This window comes from Coloeus monedula (assembly GCF_965178545.1).
Source record: "Coloeus monedula genome assembly, chromosome: 2".
Lineage (NCBI taxonomy): Eukaryota > Metazoa > Chordata > Aves > Passeriformes > Corvidae > Coloeus > Coloeus monedula.
In genome coordinates this window covers 65,342,906-65,365,256 of record NC_138782.1, presented here as the reverse complement: position 1 = coordinate 65,365,256, position 22,351 = coordinate 65,342,906, and the positions used below count along the sequence as shown (strand labels likewise).

The following is a 22,351-nucleotide window of genomic DNA, read 5'->3' as shown; positions in this document are numbered from 1 at the left end:
GAGGAGAAGAAATAAGAGAAGGAGAATTGATTACAGTCAATATCTCTGCCCTCGGCTCACAACAAAAATGAACACCAGGAGATGTGAATAGGATACTGAGCAAAATAAATCTACCATATCCTTTCTTTCCTAAGATACTAGCTTATATCTTTGCTTATAATTTCAAACTTAGAAACAAAGTACACAGCTATTCTTCACATTGCATACAGAAAATTTTCATCACTGTATTTCTGCTGACCTTTTTAGTGACAAAGCTACTCAGAAGAGGAGCAAGATAATACAAAATTTAAAAGAAGAAAAACCCACTCCAAAAAAAAGTTACTTAAATCAGGTAACTGTGAGTAATGTTAAGCACTTAGTCAAAACCATCCAGATTTCATCCCACTACTAAGTAGTGCCTCACTCAAATCCCGCCTTATACAGAGCAAACCTCAGTACAGCCACAGCTCAGGGAAACCATCCGAGGAGTGGGCTGGCTCAGATTCAGGGACTCCTACACAATAAGGTCAGGGATACACTGTGCAAGACACACTTCATGAAGCACTGTACTTGTTTCTATTCTCTGAGGCACTTTACTATCATGGAGATAAAAATGTAGAGTCAAGCATTCAGTGCTATGACAGCCGTATCTGTGCTTCCAGCTAATGGAAAAGTACCAAACATCAACACTGGCCCATGGAGCAGAGGATCTCGAACGACGGCTGTCACTTAACCAGTTCCCTTCCCACTCACAGTCAACAGCAAGGCCAGGGTAAGTCACTAGGTAACTTTATAAACAAGGTAATCCATTAACTTAAGTCATAGAACAGAAAGTACAATCTGCAAAAAAGCACTTTATCAATTCTTTTTCCTTTCCAAAGTCACTTTGATACCAAAAAGCTGAAAATTTTGCCAGACAAACCCCAACTGAAAGACAATAAATTTTGCAAAAACAAATGCGTTCCATAACATAAGAGAAATTCTACTAACCAACCTATCACCTTCCCTTAGCTTTATTTATAACACATATCTTTGTGCTTAAAATGTGAATGTAAACAAAATATCTGTATTTTACTAGTAAAGTAAGAGCTGTGTTTGCTTAAGAGGCAGGTCCCTGCAACAATGCACCTTTCCGGTATGTGCCACTTATCTGCTTACACAAACAGTCCACACACAACTCCTGTACCTCAATATACACCTGGTATAAATCAGGTATCCCAATACTGGTAATCCAGGGTGCATGGAAAAAATTCTATACTGTCATTCAGATATAAGTGAACCAAGATGGGTTTGTTGTTGCATAAACTGTAGCTCATTGAGCCACAAACAAAAATAGCTTTGGTTTTACATGAAGAAAGGGATTTATGACTTGATGAGAAACAAATGGCCAAAAAACCCCACTGCAAACTTGCAACCTAATTAAACACCTTCTGTTACACATAGCATGAAAATTACCACCACTGCTTTTTATGACTATAAAACCACTCTTCCTTCTAACTGTTATTTACCTCCTGTTGGCCAAGTGCAGAATAGTGCCAGCATGCACCCTCCAGGATTTCCCTAAGTTCCCACAGACAGAATAGGTCTGTGTACTGCCAGTCTTGAACTAGTTTGCAAAGAAACATATCTATATCCCCAAACAAAGAGGGTTTGTTTCTGAGTAGCATACAACTTTGACATTAAAAAAGCATTGTCAATAACTTAATTGCCTTGTTATGTCGAGTGCAATACATACAATCAAAGGTTAACGACATAGACCATTTCCCTCACCCCAAAAGCTCACTGGGGGAGTCAGACTTCAGACAGATGACTCCCTTGAAACATCTGGCAGTCATACAGTCAGATTAGGTAAATATATATGGAATGCTGAGCACCTCTTTAGTATTTCATTACCTCCCTGGCACATAGTACCACTGCATCAGAACAGCACCTAATGTTGCACTTCTCAAGTGTGAAAGTATCCACTAACATTTGAAATTTTTTAAAACAGAAATGTAAACTCTTAAAGCACACAAAATATTTCGACTGTAAAGAACCAGAAAGAAGAAAAGTAGAGAAGTATACCAGCAAGTCAAAGCATTGTAAGTCTTGATGCTTTTCAGGATCCTGCGTATAAACTAAACTTCTGACCATTTCAATGACAAATTTTCACTCACTATCTGCCTGCTAGCACGTCCCCAAATCATTCAGAAATAGTCCTTTCACAACAGATACCATAATCAACTGTAGGTTCAAGGAAAAACAGGGGAGCACTCTCCAAATTTCACAAGTCCTCAGCAGAATTCGAACACTTATTATACAAATGCATATCCCATTAGATTTTCATGACTGGAAAACAACAGTCAGCTGCTAGTCATTAGTTCTAGCAAAGTGTCAACTAAGACAAAGCAGAAGGCACCGACTTCACATAGGCAACATAAAACTGACTGGAGACCAGTAAAGAAGGGGAGGATGACATTGTTAACAAATGGCAATAAAAAATCATTCAATTTGCTATTGTTCTCTGAAGCTGGGTTAGGTTTCTATGTAGAAAAACAGTTTTCTAAACTCTTCCTACTGGCAGCAGTACCATAACTCCTAAGTATTAAAAGAGCTTCTGAAGAAAACAAACCTGATTTTTCTTACAACATTCAATTGAACACACCCTGCTGAAACAGATTTGGTACCTGATGGCAGTCAAACTAATCTAGTAACTCATAATGGCTCAGAAAGGTCCCCTGAAAAGTTTGTCTTTAACTGTTCTGAAAGATTAAACTGTCAATCGGGGGGGAAACAAAACAAAACAAGAAAAAAAAATCATGACAGCTAAGCACAGTGTAGACTCTTCCAAGAAACAATCAAAATCATCTTTCAATAACCTGATGGAAAAATAGCATGAGAAGCATGACAAAAATATTTGAATTTACATGCTGAAAACAGATCCCCAAATGAAACACTGTCCAGATAGAGGCCATTTTAAATTACCTTCTAAGAGGTTTGAATTTACATCACAAATATAGCTGCACCAAGAGGCTCTAACACCAAACTTTTCATACATGTTACAGGTTGCTCATGAGTCTGGTTTTTATTTTTTAAGTCACACATTTCTGCTACCACCACCACGCTTATTTCTCCACAACTTGCATTTTCTTACATATGAGGAAGCAGAGCTCCCAGAGTTAGCTTTTCCAAACACATTGACCAGTTACAGGGCAGATTACAGGCATCTAGGAGCTACATGTGTGATCTCTTGATTCTTTTCTCACTGTTCTACAAGTCACTCTTGTAATCTAAAAAACACCTCATATCTGCATATTTTCAGTACAAGAACGCAGTCATAAGTCTTTCTATAGACACCTATAACTATCACAAATTCAAACTATTTTTCTCCCCCTGCATTCAATGCATCCCAGAGAACTTTAAAGATATTTTATCCAGGTTTTTCTGAATTGCAGACCTCCAAACCATTTCTTTAGTAGACTGCAAAGGCAGTATCATTTTGTATTTGATTATGGAAGGGTCCAAAGTGTCCTGGTTTTAAAACAAATTTCAAATAACCTGCAGTTTAGTTCACAGCAGAAGTAATTGGGGGTACAGATACTACCCACTACTCAGGAACAGCAAGGACAATCTCTCACCCCCTGCTGCTGGTACTCAGTAGCTCTGCTTCAACCTCGTGCTACATTACAAAGAAACAGTTGCCAGTCCTTCTCTTCCTGCTTCATTGACTATCCCTTAAATCCTGTTTCAACATAACTTAGGCACTAGTATCTTTCCACATGCACCACAGGATACACAGGGGTATAAAATTGCTACAGCCATCAGCAGGCTTGAAGTTCATGCCCTACCTCAGCCTGCGACAGCTTGCTGAAATACCTACACCTTCTGCTATACAGGGAAGTTGGACACAAACCGCTGCTAAGAAGGAAGAGGATAAAACCCCTTATTTTACTACTCATTTGATCTGAGAAAAGCATAGAAGAATGCAGGGCCATGGCCCTCTGGCACTGCACCACCTCTTAGCCCTTCAGACCACAAAAAAAATGGGTAGAAAGCCTTACATGTTTTTCATCCAAGCCTACATAGAAAGAAAAACTCTGCTGACCTGCACTTCCCAGCCTGGGTGCTGAAAGCAAACTCAGTCAGGACAACACAAACCCTCCAAAACAGAAATCACCATTAAACTTTAAACAGATCACACACAGCCTAACCCGCTCATATTCTGTCATTTCTAGAGGAACAGTTGCACATCAGATGTATCCCACTGTAGCCTTTTTTTCTTAAGACGTAAATATTCAGGATTTCTTTTCATCTTCTAAAATGGCATAAACAATGAAGGACACTGTATCTAGTACTACCACCACAGTTTATTAGATCTAATCACCTGTAATAACTGAAGTATTAATTCAACTATGACAGCCAGAATACTTTAAAATTCAAATCTGTGATTTCAACAGCCTGAATAAATCCAGGAAGTCTCAAACTGACATTTTGTCACAATAAGATCTCCTGTATATTAAATCATCTCAACTAAAAAAAATATGCTCTTAGAAGTTGTTTTTAAATATTCAGAACTGTACTGTGATCTCAGTGATTTTGGTTCATTGGTGGTATCCCATGATAGCAGTGCAGCTCCTAAACATAAGGCATTACTTCTTAATAGCTCCATTAAACATGTTTCAGGATACAAAACAATTTTGCAAGGCCTGAGGGAATAAAAAAGGAAGGGAAATTATGCTATGTGTGAGGCAATTATGCTATCTGTGAGTCAACACTAGCTACTCTTCACTCTCTAAATATGTGCACAGATAACTGTTCTGCAACTGCCTTGGACTTTTTGACACTGCATGATCATTAATTGTTTCCTCCTTCTAGGCTCAAAGTGGAGAAAACTACAGGAGAACCATCAGGTTTTAATAGTTCATGGTAGGTGGCATATGAAAAATCTAATATGTATTTGAATATTGATTTAATCTGTGATAAAAGTTTATTATAAATGTTGGACATCTCATTATCCACTAGCATGCAAATGGTTTTGTTCATGCAAGCAGCATTTTTATTTATAATTTAGTACTCCCAGTCATGAAGGTGACAGCACGATTCATTCACTTATCCCTTAAAATCTAAAACAACATGGGAACTCCCAACAAAAAAGCCTCATGTGTGACCATGTTAATATGGCGTCTGGGAAAGGGTTATTTACAAAACCAAGATAATGATTCAGCCTCTCTTTGGGTATTTGTTCTTTCATTCTTCTGCAATTGAACATAAACTTGGATTAACCATTCCGGGATGTTGCATTGTCTCATTCTCCCCATCATGTGTCACCGTTCTGACTACTGAACCAGGACCATAAAAGCACTTGTGACCTCAGACTAAAAAGCCCAATATCTCATTACCTGAATCACAGAAATAAAGCCTTCGTGATAATTTACTGCAAGCAAATTTCACAGAAACTCACAATAGTTTTGTCTAGTTGTTTTTGTTTATTAAAAATATGTCTCAGACTTCTGCAAAGTAGCTTTCTACACCCTGTTCTTACATCATGACTGCTGAAAAATTACTTCCTAAAGCCAAAGCAAGACTGCAAGTACTTTTTTATTTATCTACACTCATTAAGACTATGACATGTCCTAAACCTCTTGCAATAGTTATTACAAAGAAACTGTGAAGTACAAGCAAGACTAAATAGACTCGTTATCAATTAGCCAGTTTCACTTAGCAGTCCCACAAGAGCATATAATTGGCTGTCAAGCTGAGCATCACACACCAATTCTCCTTTGAGACTATGTAGCAAAAGTGAAATACCTGCAGTCTGCACAAATAGCAGGTTCACCTTACAAAGGTACTTTCCCAGAGTACTTGTCTTATTCCTCAATCAACTCAACTTCCTTGAAGCCACAAAACTAAGAAGCAATCAGATAAATTTAGACAACATTTTGTGTGCCAGCAGACCATGAATAAACTCATTAGAATCCTTACATCTATAACTTCTGATTCACAGTTCACAATACTTATCCAGAGCACAAAATGCCCTAATGGAAATAACACAGGTTAAACTTAACAATGACTACAGATCTAAATAATTACGTAGCCCATTTTATCAGAAAAGTGCCAATATCTTATTTTTTAGTTTCTGAGATCACAGGTTAAATTGGTTTTATTCTGAGATGTGATGGAAATATATCCATATTTACAACTATGCTATGCACTCCTACAACTTGGCACTTAAACCACTAATAATGGCATCTCTCCCCCTAGGAGGTCTGCAACCAATCTGTCAAGCATATCCTATTTCAGCAAATCTTTCTAACCAAGCAAATACAAAACTCTCAATTAGGTGATCTGCCAGCATGTCTTTGAATGCATTAGGTGCCAAATTTGAATAAAAGGAAAACAACACTGACAAGCATTCAAGCCTGTCAAGATCTATGCTAAAGCTGCATTAGTTCTGGTGAGGTCAGTGAGCATAAGCAGATGCTGTCCCTGAAAAGTTGTCTGAGGACAGGGCCACTCATCCTTCCACTGACATCAGAGAAGCTACACAAATGAGTAGAACAGAAGTCAAAACCTCCCCCTCTGGCAGCAATATACAGTACGTACAAACAACAAGTTTTTAGTACACAACAAGAACTGAAAACATCCTTCAGGATCCCTCTCCACCAGTACCACCGTGTCCCCAGTAAATTTCCTACTCCCATAAAACTTCCTATGTTGGGTTTGTTGACATTATAAAGAGGAAAGATCTACTTACAAACAATACAAATCTTTCCTTTTGTAGCCCTACAAGTTCTTTCATGCTCTTCATTAAGGAAAAAACACAAGTCCTGTAGAGACAAGTACGGAACAGCAAAATCATCCAGATTATGAACACTGGGAGTAGATGTCTCTAGGAAGAGATAGTGAGAAAGGTGGCCTGACCTCAGCATACTTGTCTCCCCATACTCTACACCTGCATTGTAGACTGCCCATCCTGCTTTCATCACTGGCCCTTAAACCACTTAAATCCCATTTCCTAATCTATGCAACAAGAACAAGAAAAGTGTGAGTGCTCCCTATGCCAGATTTTCTTTTCAAAAAATAAAACAGGCTATCTTTTTTAATCTATATATACAGGCTTAGTGAAAGAGCAGACAGGTAAAACTAAAGGATTTGAGAGTTGGAAGGTGGAACTAACAGCTGGAGATTGTATTCACCCAACTCTGATAAGTAACAGCCAGGCTAGTCTCCCTGGCTCTTTTTTAATCCATCATGAGAATAGGTAGACTTCAGCCTAGCTGAGGATTCCACCAGAAGCACATATTAATTCCTTTCAGCAAATATTACATCTGTGTGGAAGGATGCCACACTTACTAATGCAAGGAACTTCTAACCTTTCCCCAAAAGACCCCCTTTAGTCACAGCTATTTTACAAATGGAAACAGACAACTTCCTTGCTCAGATAAGCCAAGTATAAAAAGGCTTAACTGCACCGGTGGCAGAATGTGTGAAGTTCCCTAACTCCTTCTAAAGATGAGTTCAACAGCAGCAATGCTGTATTTAAGATTCCATGAATTTTAAAAATGCATTTTTAAAGCATCCTTACCAAGGACAAGACCATTAATGGCATACTGAGAGATTATTCTTCAACCTCCTAAGATTTTAGCTTGAGCAGAAAAAAAAGAATCTGACTCACTAAACAACAAGGTAACAAAAGACTGAAAAATAAGAGAAAATCCATTATTTGAGAGGACAATCAACAACATTTGTCAGTTTTCTCCATTTTATAACAGTCACATGAATCATGGACACGGTGTATTTATGTACATTTCTAACCCACATCTTTTGTAGTTAGAGGGAGATAAATATGTCTACACACTCAGGCAATTGCCACAGGTGTTTCAATTCTATTGGAACATATTCTGCTAATTTTAAAGGGTTCAGTTACACAATGTTAGAGGAAGAAATCTGATTCTAAGCTCATTTAAAATGTTCTAAGCACTATCTCTAAAAATAGGGGAAAGTTAAACATAGCTAGAAGCATATTGCATAAAACAAATATATCATTATACCAGTGTTATGAATAACTGGTGGGAATGCTTTACTCCCTGTTAGCATCTTCAGTCAGTGGGATCAGCTGTATACAGTGCAAGAGAAGCAAGGGAAAAGGGACATAGTTTGGCAAGGAAAAAAGAAATCAGTGAGCTAACTGCTATGTTAGCCCTTATCTATTAATAGAATAGCCATTAGGAATAGCTTAATAGTTAGCTACTCTTCAGCTATTCCTTGATTAACATAATTAAATAAAATTCAGAGAGAACGATTAAGAACATCAACCCAGTTTGAAGATGACTTGAATATAAAACTTGATTTTAAAACAGAAAGTAAATTTCTTTCCTGGTGTCCTCTTCCTTCGCTTTTTTCTACATGAAGAATGTCCACTGCTTCATCACAAGCAGAATGCTCTCTGAAAATCTGCATACAGTGACTAATTCTACATATTACCTTAATGAATAGAAACCAATTTTTGGGAGGGGCTGAGCAAGGGGCAAGGGTAAGCATGAGGGAAAAAAGGGGATTTTACTAAACAAAAGTACCAAGAGAATGTCATTTTCCTAGCTTAACATGTACGTAGTTAAAGATGTGCAGTCTACGGTGATAAAAGTAATTGTTGAGGTGGTTGAATTCATATAGGGTTTGGGGTTTTTTGTTTTGTTCTAAAGATGAAGAAAAAACAAAATCTGTTCAGAGATAAAACTTAAATCAACAATTTAAAGCTCAGCTTTAAAAAATGCTGCAGTCTGTTCCAATGTACTTCCAAAAATGTTTGACTGATGCATTCAAGGTAGAAAAGTACATGACAAGTTATAATAACTAGTACTCAAATACAGAACATAAAGTTATTTCCCCAAGACAAAAATTTTCCTAGGTTGGATGAACTTTTTAGTGAGTCTTCCAATATCACTCCAAATTTCCTTATCTAGAGGTATATCAGATTTCAGCTCTTGAATAATGAATCTAAAATAAATTGTTCAGAGGAAGTGACTGAATAAGGCCACAGTAGGTTTGTTGGGCTTTGTTTGCTTGCTTGCTGTGAAATCAAACTGTTAGATAATTTTTTAAAAAATTCTGCTAATTGGCTTTCTCCCCTCTTTTTGTCTTGCCTTGAAAATACAGCATGACACATTAGTTATTCAATCCCCTGTTTCACCTCTCAGGTAACAAGCAATCTCTGCAGTACCCAAAAACTGAGCACCTAAGATCCTAACATTAGCACACCATAATATTATAAAGTAGTATTCGGTCAATCATCAAATTTTCTATTCATTCCCATTTCATTTGCATTTTAAAAATAGTTAAAAGCTGCAAATGGAAGGTCTCTTATCAAATGCAAAAGTAACTGGTGTCTGAACTGTCTAACGAAGGTCTTTCAATTCCAGGGTGCATACAGCTTATTGCGAACCTCTACATTTCCATATATTTAAAACTGACAAAAAAATCATCTCCTGTAAATCACAATGAAATGTTTCCTACTTTGTACCATGTTTTGCTGTACTGTGCAATATACGAAATTTTTATTTACTGAAAAAAAAAACCAATCATTCATATTTTCTATTAGTTTGTAGACAGGAAAGTATCTCCTATGCATTAGAGTGTCAACTGCACATGATTCTTGGTCCAAGTTCAAAAATATTGTAGGCTCAATGTTTTAATGTTTAAGTAGATCACTTGCCCTTTTCAAAGGGTAGTAACATTAACACAAATCTCCTGATATTTCCATGGTCTGAGACATAACAGATCACAGAAAAGATACAGTTTTCAGCTATTTCATTATATTGCTTCCTATATCAGGTGACAAACACAAATATTGCTGACAGTCCTTAAAGATTGTCTTTGGAACATGTCTAGTCTCTCTGGGATTAATTTTTAAAAAACTTTAATTCATTTCCTAGTACAATCAAGCTGTTTATGTAACACGTCAAAGTATAAATAACAGAAGGTCAACTTTATGTTTCTTGGCTACTAAGCACCACCTTTCTTTTTATATTTTCACAGTGACTAACAGAAGAATTTCAAGAATTTCTTATGCTGAGGCATGCTATCAGCCACCATTGAAATGGGCCTGGTATTTCCATCTGTTAACATGTTCTGCTACATTAAACAAGCATCTGAAAAAATTCTTGTAAGAAATTCTTATCTGAAGATGGCTACCGTTTCCCTCCTAATTCCATTGCTTTCTTCTCCTTTGAAGAAAACCAACTGGACAGCACACTCCACAAATGCAGACACTGTCCTAACCACAGAAGGACACAACATGACCAGTCACAGAATAGAGTAATTCTGCGTTACGGAGACTGCAATATAAACTTCAACATACACTCCCCTGGATATATTTGGTGAGTTAAACAGTAGATACCCCAGAAATTAAAGCCTGCTTTAGGCAGTCAAGGCTTTCACCTACAGAGTCATCCTAGTGGCAATAATTTTGTAGCTAGGTTGAAAATATATTCTCAAGAGCAACAAACTACTTTTTTTGCACTGAAAGAGTAGTTGAAGTGACAGATATATGGACACCCTGCCATCAAATGTACAAACGGTAACTCTTCTAGGACTGCACTGCACCACCCTGCTCTGGGCCTTTCTCCTCAGAGGTGTCAAGTTATCATTGCTCTGGACACCATCACCAATTGCTGCTTCTCATTGTTGCTGCACAGCTGAACTCCAATGGTTAACAAGATCTGCAACCATATTTCACTTAAAAATGTAGCTCCAAACTATGACTCCTTTGGGACTGCAGGCACCACAGTAAAAGAATGCTGTACAAGTGCTGTAAACTTAATTTTCTAGGAGACTGGGGACAGATCTACAAGTGTTCCACAGCTGATTTCAGGTATAACTTTGGCCCATTTAACTTATGTCTCATTAAAATTAGTGCAACCTGTTTTCAGCAGACTTGAAGATAGCACTGGTGACTACAAGAGGACCAGCAGCACAGCAAATGGTGCCACAAAATCTCCCTGCAGGGGTTAAAAGTCTTTCAGTGTCCCCCTCCTCGAAGTCAGTCACTTTGCTGCTAAGGCTTTGAAACACACAGATGTGTGAGTCTAATAACTACACGCTGTCCCCAGGTTTATGGGAAACAAAACTTTCTCATATTCAGTTGTCAGACTGAGACGCATCTCACTAATAATGAGGAGAGACTGTCAGGTCAGCTTACAGGAATCTAAAAGGTGGGACCTATCGTAAAACCTTTTAAAAACAAAACAAAACAAAATGTTATCCATGTCATGTCAAAAAAATAAAATGATTGAATACACAAAGATAACCTGAGTTGCTGCTTCTCTCCTCTCCCCATATTATCAAAGCACTTCTAAGGGTATTCCAAATCTGAATAAATGAAAACATGGTAAGTATTTTGCTCCTTGCACTTTATGGAGTGTGTCTCCACTACAATGTTACCCAGCTATCTGGTAGCCAATACACATCAAAGTCTCAGAACTGCATGGCATGTGAATATAATGAAAATTACTAAAGTAGGCCATCCTTCGTTTAATACCTTTTCTTCACTCTCTGACCCCAGAAGGACTGTTATCGTGTTAGAGTCACCTCCCCCTCTTAAAGGGTAGTGCAGAACTGCCCTTCACTGCACAGTTCGACCTCTCCATTTGTCTTTGAAAGCACTCTGGATAAGCAGCTGCTCTTCATGGTAACTACCTCCTTTGATTAGCTGCTATGAAAGCCTCTATCAATAGCATATCTTTTTATCTCATATCTTCTGACATACTTTGAAAATCCTATTACAGTGGACTCTACCCTCAAGGTCTGAGTTTGAGCTGCACCCTCCTCGTTAACTATATTATAATTGCTGTCAGCCAGAACCTGTTTTTCTCCAGAGCACCACTAGACAATGCTGACGAGGTATTTGTGGACTGAAACATCCTGGCAGGCTCACTCCAACACTGTAATGCTTTAGAGGTATCATTGCACAGACCTGATTAGTTCGAAACACTGCACAAGTCTGTGTAGTGACTCCCTGCAGGCACATCAGAGGTCACAAACACAGTCCTTCAAAGTCCAGGCTTGCCCTGATTAGCATGCAGCTCTGTGTCTCAATACCACACATTTGTTCTGTTTATACCCTACGACCTCTTGCATGCACTGGGTGAAATCCTCTCCTGATATAACCCTTGAAAAAGACAGTAAGTACCAGCATCAAGAGAAAAAAAATCAATTCATAAATTGCTCATTTTGATGACAACAGCCAGTACTGAAACCAACTAATGTGTACGGTACATTTATACACAGACACACACACTCACTCTTCCACAACCTGAGTTTTTGGAAATTTTCCAGTCTTATCTCAAAAGCAAACTCTTCCTTTTTGTTAGCAGCTGATAACAGTCCTCAGTTCAAAATTTGTCACTGGTAAGACTTCTCTACGAGGCAGTATTGCCATCATGGACTTCACTTCTACCCTCTAAGTTTCATAGTGCCTAGGAGCACTCAGGAGACTTTCTCTGACCCACAGAATTCTTTCCAGTAGCTTAAATGCATGACTCCCATTTTTAGCAACTTCACTAAATCCATTTAAGGATTTACAACTAGAGTCACGGTTAGTATTCTGGTTTTTCTCACTTTTTTTTTTTAACTAATTTTAATTTCCCCACTTGCAATTTGGCATACTTGTAAAGAAAGCTTGTTTTCTTCATTATAAACATGTTGCAAATGTCCCTTATCAATTGCCAAATTAAATTCCAATTTAAATTAACTAACGTCTCTTACAATATTCTTCAAAGCCTTGCCACTAGGCATTTGTTCCTCACAGTTACATACTCAGCTAATCCCGAGATACATGCAAACAACTACAAGGTTTCCTTCTCCTGTTGTCTCCTAGCTTATTGCTATTTCTGGTATGGATTTCAAAAGGATGGTAACTACTTCAAAGTAGCTGATGGTCCTTGTGAAATCATCAGCAAGGTTCATATATAGAAACTGCTAGAAACTTGGAAGTTTGGAAATGACAGTAAAAAAAAAAAAAGTTAGCTGTTAGATCATTTCTCTGTTTTCTGAAACAAGTTTAATGGGGGGGAAAAAAGCCCCCAGAAAATCTTAGGAGATTTTTTTTATCCTAAATAGTGACTGCAGCTCAAAATATCTATGCAATAATCCCACTGCATCCCTGAGCTTCCTTTTCTCCTTCTGACAAAGTAAATTCTACATGAGCAAGTCACCTAAAAAGACGTGTTAGAGATAAACAGTAAGTTCACAAAAAGGCTTTCCAGTTTTGCTATATCACACGAAGTACAACAAGTATTAATTAACTGATTTTGGGATGATAAATCACTCTTCCCTACAGTGTGGAAAACAAACAGCAGAAATAACAAGAAAAGAAACTATATCACTTAACTTTTACAATACTTAGCGCACTCCAACTTCTATTCCTTCCTACTTTAGGTTTCCCCTTAACACAGGGGGCAGGTAGCAATTTAAATGCAGTAGCACTCTTGTTCTAAAATCCAAAGTGGTTGCAAGCTTACTAAGCAGAATATAAAATTAATTATCAAACTGCAATATCAGAACACTTGTACAAGATTGGACATAAATCTTTGTGCACTGAATTGTTACTCCTGATGTTCTTTTAAAAAAAATTAAACACTGAAAATGAACCTGAAGCCCTTCCTCTCATAAGGAAGTTTCTCACTGTATTTTGCATGTCAGAAAATGCACAAATTCAACTGCAGCAGAGCATTCCACAGCTGTGGGTACAAAGGACATGCAGGGAGTGTTAAGCATTAAACCAACATAAACAGCAAATTGATTTTCCAGGAGAGCCTTTTAGAGCATTTCAGAACTTCAAAATGGAGGGAAGGGAGCAGAAAAGAGAAACTACAAAAACAGAACTTCTTTGTTCTTCTGTGGAAGCAATTCAACACTAGATATGGATGACAGAAAACATAAGGCATCACAATTATTAAATAATAACAAGTTACACTAATTATAATTTTGAATAGGAAACTATTTCCAAAGTCTCAGGAACGAAACAGGAGATGGCTTAACATACACAACTAACACTTCTATTCAAGTTAGCATTGAAGTTACTGTTTGTTTACACTGTTTTTTGAATAGATTGTAAAATACTGAATCATACAATTTGATAAGTAAAATGTCCTAAAACTTAGTGCAGATGGCCCCATAGAGTTAAGATAGTTAATAAGCATCTGGACAGCCAGAGGGGATCTCCTTGGAGTTCACCCACCAAAAGTTGAGGAGGTCAGCTCCAGCCTCCCCACATTTCGGAGGTGTAGGGGCACACCAGACCTTGGAAAGGCTGTGGGCATCCTGTCCGCAGACAACAGCAGTCATACACCACCAATGTCTCATTCCCTGTCCCCATCTCTAGACTGGCAACAGAACTCAAAAACAGCAGGACAGCGTGGTGCTCTCTGTTACCAGGCACACGCCTGATGTACCAGCCAAGGGATGTCAACCTGCACCACAGTGTGCAGAATGGCCCTTGCCAAGAAGGCTGTGGGCTTGGGAAAGACAGGGTGTGAGAACTAGTACTCATATGGCACAACTTAGTTGCACAGGCTTCTAAATTGGTCAAATAAAATTTACATTTTCGTGACAGCATGAAGACAGAAGTGGGAGGAGAGGAGTTTCTTCACTGCTACGATTGCTCATTCAAACTCCCAACTGTTTCAGCTTTCCAATAAAGCTAATGGGCTTTCCTTAACTTTTAACATTCCTCCAGTTTCACACCTCCAGCTCATGAATTTCTACAAACCTGTGGGAAAAGAGGACGTCTGGTTAAACAAAATCCAAGATATTCCAATTTTGCAAGATAAGGAATAGATGAGGACAGATCGGGAATTTAGGAGAGGAAAAGTTCACACAACCTTAAATAAGCCAGTCACTGTCTATGCTGTACTCTGGGTTTGGAGGAACATGTTTATTAAAATGTCGATGCACGCATTGCTATGTTACCTCTCTTCTCCCTAGTTCGGGCTAGTAAAATCTCAAAAAAAAAAAAAAAAAAATTAAAAACCAAACAAAAAGGCAGCCAACCCAAAAACCTCTCGGTACAAGCGGCGTTTCCAACACGGGCTCCCGAGTGGGCGGGAGGGCGCGGACCCCTCGGCTGGCACAGGGCCGGACACCGCGCTCCGGCCGCCGGGGACGAGCCGCGCCAGCGCCCGCGGCTCCGGCGTGTTCTCTACCGCCACCTCCTGGCCCCTCCCGGCCTGCAGAGCCCGGAACGGCTCCGGAAGATGCTCGGAAAGCGGGAATAGAGAGGTGGTCTTGAGAGAAACTCACTGGCAGAGAAAACGAAAACAAAACCAACCAAACAAACAAAAATACCAAAAAAATCTACAAATAAAACAAACCGGGGGGGTGGGGGGGAGGGAGGGGGAAGGGAATTCGAGCTTTGCTTTTTTTTTTTAAAGCTTCTATTGCTTCCCCCAAACCAAAGGAGGAAAAAAAGGGTGGATCAAGGCAGAAGGAGAAACCAAATAACTGAGGAGACACAAAACCAGAGTATGACAGGCTCAATCCAGCTGACTCCCAACAGCAGCTTCCCCCAGAACGTATTAGTTTTTTACTGAAATGGGAAAAAATTAAGCAGATCTGACTCAGTCAAAAAATAATCCATCAAGTACCTACAAAATTCCTACTCTACAACAAGCCTGAGAGCCTGCAAACTGAGGAGAGCTCACCTGGATATTTATCCATCCATTTTCTCTTCTTGTCACCTGTCTTCCTGGAGACCCTGCCCAAGTGGGTCTTCCTGGGTTGCAGTACCAGAAGGAGACACCATACACAGCCAACACCTACAGCTTTCAGTCAGCTTCGTGGCTACACGAAGCTCTTCCAGCAGAAAGTTTAAACCTCACTGCAACAGGCAAGGCGTCCCCCATCCAACATTCAGATAGTTCCAAGCTAGTTGGAAAAACAACCTGGGAACAACAAAAATCCCTTCATGCCCACAATTAAATGGCTTGAGAAGAAAAAGAGACTTTTGTGCAAGACAGGGAGAAACAAAGCATTCATCTCAAATATTTTCTTAAAGTTTCTTTTCCAATGCTTTTTTTTCATTTTACTTCCTGGTTACTTGTTACTGACAAAAGGGATTTGCTTCTGCAAATAAGTTGGACACAGCTTTAAAGGAAATTGCTGCATGTATGAAGCTTGAAATTCCAAGAGAAATTAAAGTCCAGTCAGAAAATTAATACATGAAAATGTATGTGTATGTATCAGAAAAATTATTTTCTTGGGTTTGGTGCATTTCTTGTGGTCGTACCCAGGACTACCACCCAAGACTCTATGTCAACAGAAAAAAAGATAGAACTCGCATGTGCAATGCCTGAAAAAATCACACTACTTAAACATCTGGCAAAACATATTGATTTTGTGGTTGTCAGGTTACTGTTGCATTTATAATTAGTGCACGTATAATTACACAGAATTTTTTTTTTTTTTTAAATTAACCACGATTCTCTAAACAAAAATAAAAGGGGGGAAAAAACCCAAAAGAAAACAAACAAACAAAATAAGCCACACACACAACTTTCATAATTTATAAACTGGCTTACAAGCATCGGAAATTGATGCTTCCTGCTGTCTTCAACATAGGCTACTTACAGAAACATATCTTGTAACAGCATCACATGTAAAATAAAATGTGTTCAACGTTGTTTGTTAGAACAATTTACATGCACTTGCGTGACACCACGCTATGAGCAACTCAACTCTACATTCCTGTCCAAACAAATCTAATCTCTTCCTTACAACAAGCACTCCAGAGCCTTCAAGTTGATTTTACCCAAGAGTATTTCTGGGCTATCTTTGGAATGCTTGTCTGGTGAGGGGAGGGGTGAGAGACCAGGAGGGAGTGGAAGAAACACCAGCAAGCAATAAGGAAATACAGATGGAAATGAAACTTTACTTTGTGTGTTGACCAAAAAAAAATTATGCCATTCTCTATAAATCACTGCTTGGCTAACACTGACCTCCTCTAAAATGTTTACAACGTTAATGCTGTCCTGTAGATTCAATCTCTATGAAAAATGGCACTTTTGCCTCCTCTACTAATTTATGTTATTCCATTCATATGTGCTTGCACACTGGATCGTAAATTATGTGCTCATAGCCTGCTCTATGTCCAGCTTTCCTGTTTCCCATAAAAATTGCTACTTAAAATAGGCAGGTAAAGGTTTTCTACTAAGTTTTGATTAAAAGTACTTTTAAAATCTGAGAATAAAATAAGGAATTTCATCTCAACTCAGATGCAGATTATACTTTTTTTCCCTGCTCATTCTTTTACCTCCTTGATTTAAGCTACTGCTCCACAGCTTCTCTGGTGTTTCAGTTCATATGCTTTTTAGAGAAGGGAAATCACACACTTTTTATTGTGCAGGAAATATTATTCACATTTACAGGTCTACAGAAACAACAAAAGCATGCCCACAAACTCCCTCACAAAATGCTCTGTTAGAAATATTTGAAAGTTCAAACAAGTTCCAGGTTTAAATGTGTGCCAAAACTTGGTAGTTACGTAGTTAAGGTTCACTCTTTACTTTGACCACCGCTCACGGCAGAAGTCCTCAGACTTTGTACTGTTGCTCAGAAGTTATGAAACTTGGTAACTTCCAAACTTTACTCCATTACCTACAAGAACAGAAGTCAAATGGAAGAGTGAAAGGACACAAAAGAATCAAGAGCACCATATAAAAGCATGTTCTCAAAGGGTTTCTTCCGAAGATAAAATGTAGCATTCAGTGAAGAGGAAGATTACTTCTTCAGCACTCTCAGCTAGAGGTTTTCCCACTGCAGACCCAAAAGAGAGAATAACTGTCTGCAATGAAGCACAGTACCTGCCCATTAATCAGAATTAGGTATTTTAAAGTGACTACTTTTTAAAAAAAGATAAATTGCCACTCCCCTAAACTTCAAAGTTTGTAACTACAGCTTGTAAGCACCTACAATTTCATGTTTTCTATTATCTCCAACAGACACTTTGCATTTGTAACATGAGATTGCAAAATGCATTACTCTGCGTTATTCTCAACACTATTCCTCTTTTTCTGTCATGCATTCAGCTACTCATTTGCAGACATTCTCTGAGAGAAGGTATTAAATCCCACAAACCTTATTTAAAAACAGGGAAGTTATTGCATCAAATTTCATAGCTTTCATAAAGCATTCAGCTATTAAATTAATGGCCACGGGAACATTATAAGTAGTTTAAATAAATCCTACTGGTCTTGTCCTCCTTCCATCTCTTGAACAAAGGGATTGACATAGAATTATTGACCAACAAAAATTAATTAAACAGGACGGGTGAGAAAATGGAAGCATCTATTCTGACGTGTCCCAGAAGCATTAAAATAATGCCTTACTTAGCACTAGTGGACAACATTGTAAAACCTGTCTCTTAAAAGATCTAGAACCAGCTTTAACCTTACAACAAGATTCCAGATGAGGACAGTCTAAAATTGTAATTTTGTAGCAAAGTTATTAGTTAAGAATGCCATATTCAAAAAGTATGGTACTATATCTACCCAGGCATTACCCTCACCTTCTTCACAGGCCCTTTACATCCACTGCTGAAGATCAGAGATTCCATTTTTTTTAGGAGTCTGACTGGTAGAACAGTTAATGCTCCAATTAACACTGAGATACCTAACTCTGAGTTAGTCTCCAGTGCATATTATAAGGACTAAATAAGAAAAGTGTTGATTTGAACAATTATGGGCAAAACAATTTTTAACATTACATATTTAACATTAATGAATTTTGGTATTTAACAACAAAATGAACTTTGGTATTTAACAACAGAATTTAACATTAATGAATATTGCCAATTTTGATTAGGTTGTCACAAACTCAACAAACACCTCTCAGATACATCACAGTGCTCTCTGTCCCTCCAATAAAGAGAGACAAAATCCAGACTGTACTGACAAGTACAGCAACCTCTCTAGGCTAAGTTTGTCTCTTCCCAGAGAGCCCCTTTACTTCCCAAACTGGAGGTGAATGACTCAGCCATGAGTTAAGTCGACAGCACAGGTTCTAGTTTGCCTGCACAATAGAGAACGATAATACAAATCTTTCTATCGTTTCTCCTAGATATATCCAAAGCTACTCAAACAAAACCAAAGAGAGCAAGGAGTTTCAAATCTGTACATTCAAATCCACTTTTCCTGTTCACAATGTGATCATCATGGAGTTTCAATACAGGGATTCTGCCCTAAATGCTGCTGAGCTATAAAATCTGACTCAAAGTTTAGGCCTAGGAGAACACAATGCTAAAAATTCATGTCATTAAGCCAGGAAAAGATATTTTTAAAAGTAATGTTTTCTAAGAGGAGTCTGTAAAATCAGATGCCTGTGTATTTACATGCTCAAGGTCAGTACTGAGTATGACACAAGTTTCCTGACTAATTTTCTACAAAGTAAACTTTTAAGACTATAGCAGTCACTGGTGAGATTCTTTTTTATTTAATAAATAAATATATATATAAATAGAATCACTAACAACAAAACACCCTCAGCTCTAGTAAATGCATATGTGGTAACAGGTTAACGGTAACACCAGTGCTGGTAACACAGAGTGGCTGCATAGAGAAGTCCCTGACCACATATTTCTGTTAATCAGACTATCAAAATTACCTTAATTACTATCACTTGTCCACTTCAGACACCTTCAAAAACCTGGAAAGCCACATACAAAAGTCCTAGAGAGAGTCACAATTTCTGTACTGTGCCGTTAACAAACTCCAGGGTTTTAGTTGCATAACACTATCCCTCCACAATCAGTCCAAGAAAAAGATTCATCTGTTCAAAGAGTTACAGTTACAACCTGGTTTGCACCAAATGGTACATGGGACCCATAAAATAAAAGTGTGATTAGAAGCAGCAGACTTTACCTCCATGCAACATTGTCAAGACCAAGAAAGCAGGAAAGAGAGCCCTGAAACCACAATCTGAAGAATAAATCTGCAATGTTTATCATTTACATCTTTAATGCCACCTAATAATACTGCACGTGCAATTACAGTGGAAAGATATAATTAGGATGATTCATCTAGAAGAGGTAGCACTTTCAGTCTTTTATGAAAAAGGACTTATTAAGCTACTATGCCAAACTACATATTTGCTTTTACAAAAATACTCTCTGGTTTCAAATTTATGAATCACTACAGAAACCTTCAGACAGGACTAATGTCATCCAGAAGGATCTCAAAGTTACCTTGAATAAAAAACATGAAATCATTTCACTTCAACTCTCTCATTAGCCTGTCCTTTTCAAGTCTTCCCACATGAAATTAGTAATGTCATTAACAGACTGCTTCCCTATTTGTCTAACCCTAAAGGAGGACTACTTAGGAAAAAAAAAATACAACCTGAAAAATGTTTCCACCATGCCGGCATACTAACTATAGCATGCTCATGCTTATAAAAGTTTTCCACATGCTATCCAAGGAAAGTTACAAACAGACTGACACAAAATAATTGGTAAAAGGGGAAGCATATATTCTAAGTTCAGTCCAGTAAGATTTGATTACCAATTCTGACCTTTTACCACTTGAAATCGCAGGAGAAAAATAACATCACAATGACAAAAACGCAAAACCCTTTAAAGTAACATTGTAACCTTTTCGAGCAGTTGAAAACAGATATTAATAAAGTGTCAAAGAGGCCACAGGAGACATAACACAGGAGGCATGAGGAGGTTTACATAGAGGAGGCTTACAGAGAATGCTGGCATTTGAGTTGGTTAAACCAACATATGGCTGAAAATTAGAGTGCACAATTTTTTGGTTTTCATCTAGGACTAGCGGCAACAAGCATTGCACAGTGCTTCGGAATGTAATAAATTGCATCCTTCTCCCAGAAGTGGATGGAGAATTCTGGAGAATTTCTAACCTTTTAGCTGCATCTGTAACTGCAAGGAGCCCGGGGAAATGGAGTGGGCACTTCATCCTTTCTAGCCGACAGCAGGCAGTCAACCCAAGTTAAAGAAAAACACTCAGCCTTAACTCTGAAGCCCTAGAAAGCTATCCAGACGTGTCTGATGGGGAAAAAATTGAAAGGTTTGCCAGTAAACAGGTTAACAGATGAAGGGAACGCCTAGGGGCATGATTAATATTCATCACTCTTACCTAGTGGCACACCAACTATTGCCTCCTCCCTTTGTGCCTGGACTCATGCTCACCTGAGCCACAAAGCCAAGGATCTGGAGCTCTCTCAGATCGGGAATTGACCCTGCACTCCCAGGATCGCTGCTGGCCCCGCTGCCTCCCTGCGGCAACAGCACTGGTCCTGGCCCACCCTTCCACCTAAGTAGCACCTCAAGGAATAGGTTCCTGCTGGATTATCAGGCTGGACTGGCAAACCCGGAACAGGGAGGTTCATGCCAAGGAAAGAGGAAGAGAGAGGCACCAAGAGAAGCACCAGTTCAGGTCAGCTGCCAAAGAACCTGCTCCTAACCTTATCTCATGGAAAACCAGGAAAAGAAAAACTGCTTGTCAAGTTAACCTAGATGCATTATCATTTTTAAGTTTTTTAGACAGCAGTCAAAATCTACTCAAGCTTGGGGAGAAGTTAAAAACTCCCTTACTTCCACACTCCATTTGTAGAAATGAAGTAGGATTGAAGACACAATTACCATAACCACTTACTTTCCAGAGCACTAAAACCTGTATGTAAAGTTCAGCCCAAAGTCTCATGACAGCCTAAAGCTACCATGAGTAATACTGACTTCCACAGCCGACAAGTCAGGCTTCAGCCAGTCTCTTCCAGCTTCCCTTCCAGTGTCTTCACAGGGAAGTTTGTTACCATCCTCAGAGGTGGCTGAGCAGAAAGGTCACAGAAATACTAAGGATTTGAATGACAAAATTCTGGTGCCAGGGCAATCTCGTACCAGCCAAAGTTTCTGTTTCAGAGGAACTCCAAGATCCTCAGCACCTGCCTCCAGATGCTGGAGGCAGGCTGGAAGCAACCCTCCAACAAATCCCAAAAATGCACTGTAAAAATCAGCTCCAAATTATACATTAGGCCAGACAAATCTATAACCCCATGATGGAATCAAACTTGCAGTTGATAATCCTAGATAAATGCAGAAACATAGCACCTGAATAAATCAATTTCAACTTACCATCATGAAAAGTAATTATTTCAGTTGACTCATGGTTTCTCTCCTGGTTTTCCTTCTGTTTGCATTAGTAAAAGCAATTGGAATGAGTGCTCAATAATTAGAACACAAAACAGATGAGGGGTAATAACAATAAACTAACATGCAGAAAAGTTAAAATTACATAAGGATGCATACATGCACCTTATTGAGAACCTTTAAATGTTCCTTGTCTCAGGTAAAAAGTGGAGAGTGAGACATTTTTAATTCACGAAT

The 22,351-nt window shown here is 38.5% G+C and overlaps 1 protein-coding gene across 1 annotated transcript in view; it reads right to left on the bottom strand.

Moving 5' to 3' along the window:
* PTPRK (protein tyrosine phosphatase receptor type K) overlaps positions 1-22,351 on the bottom strand; it is a gene marked incomplete at its 5' end in the record, with an annotated part of 386,602 nt that overhangs the window by 344,065 nt on the left and 20,186 nt on the right. The gene's annotated exons all lie outside the window — the stretch shown is intronic.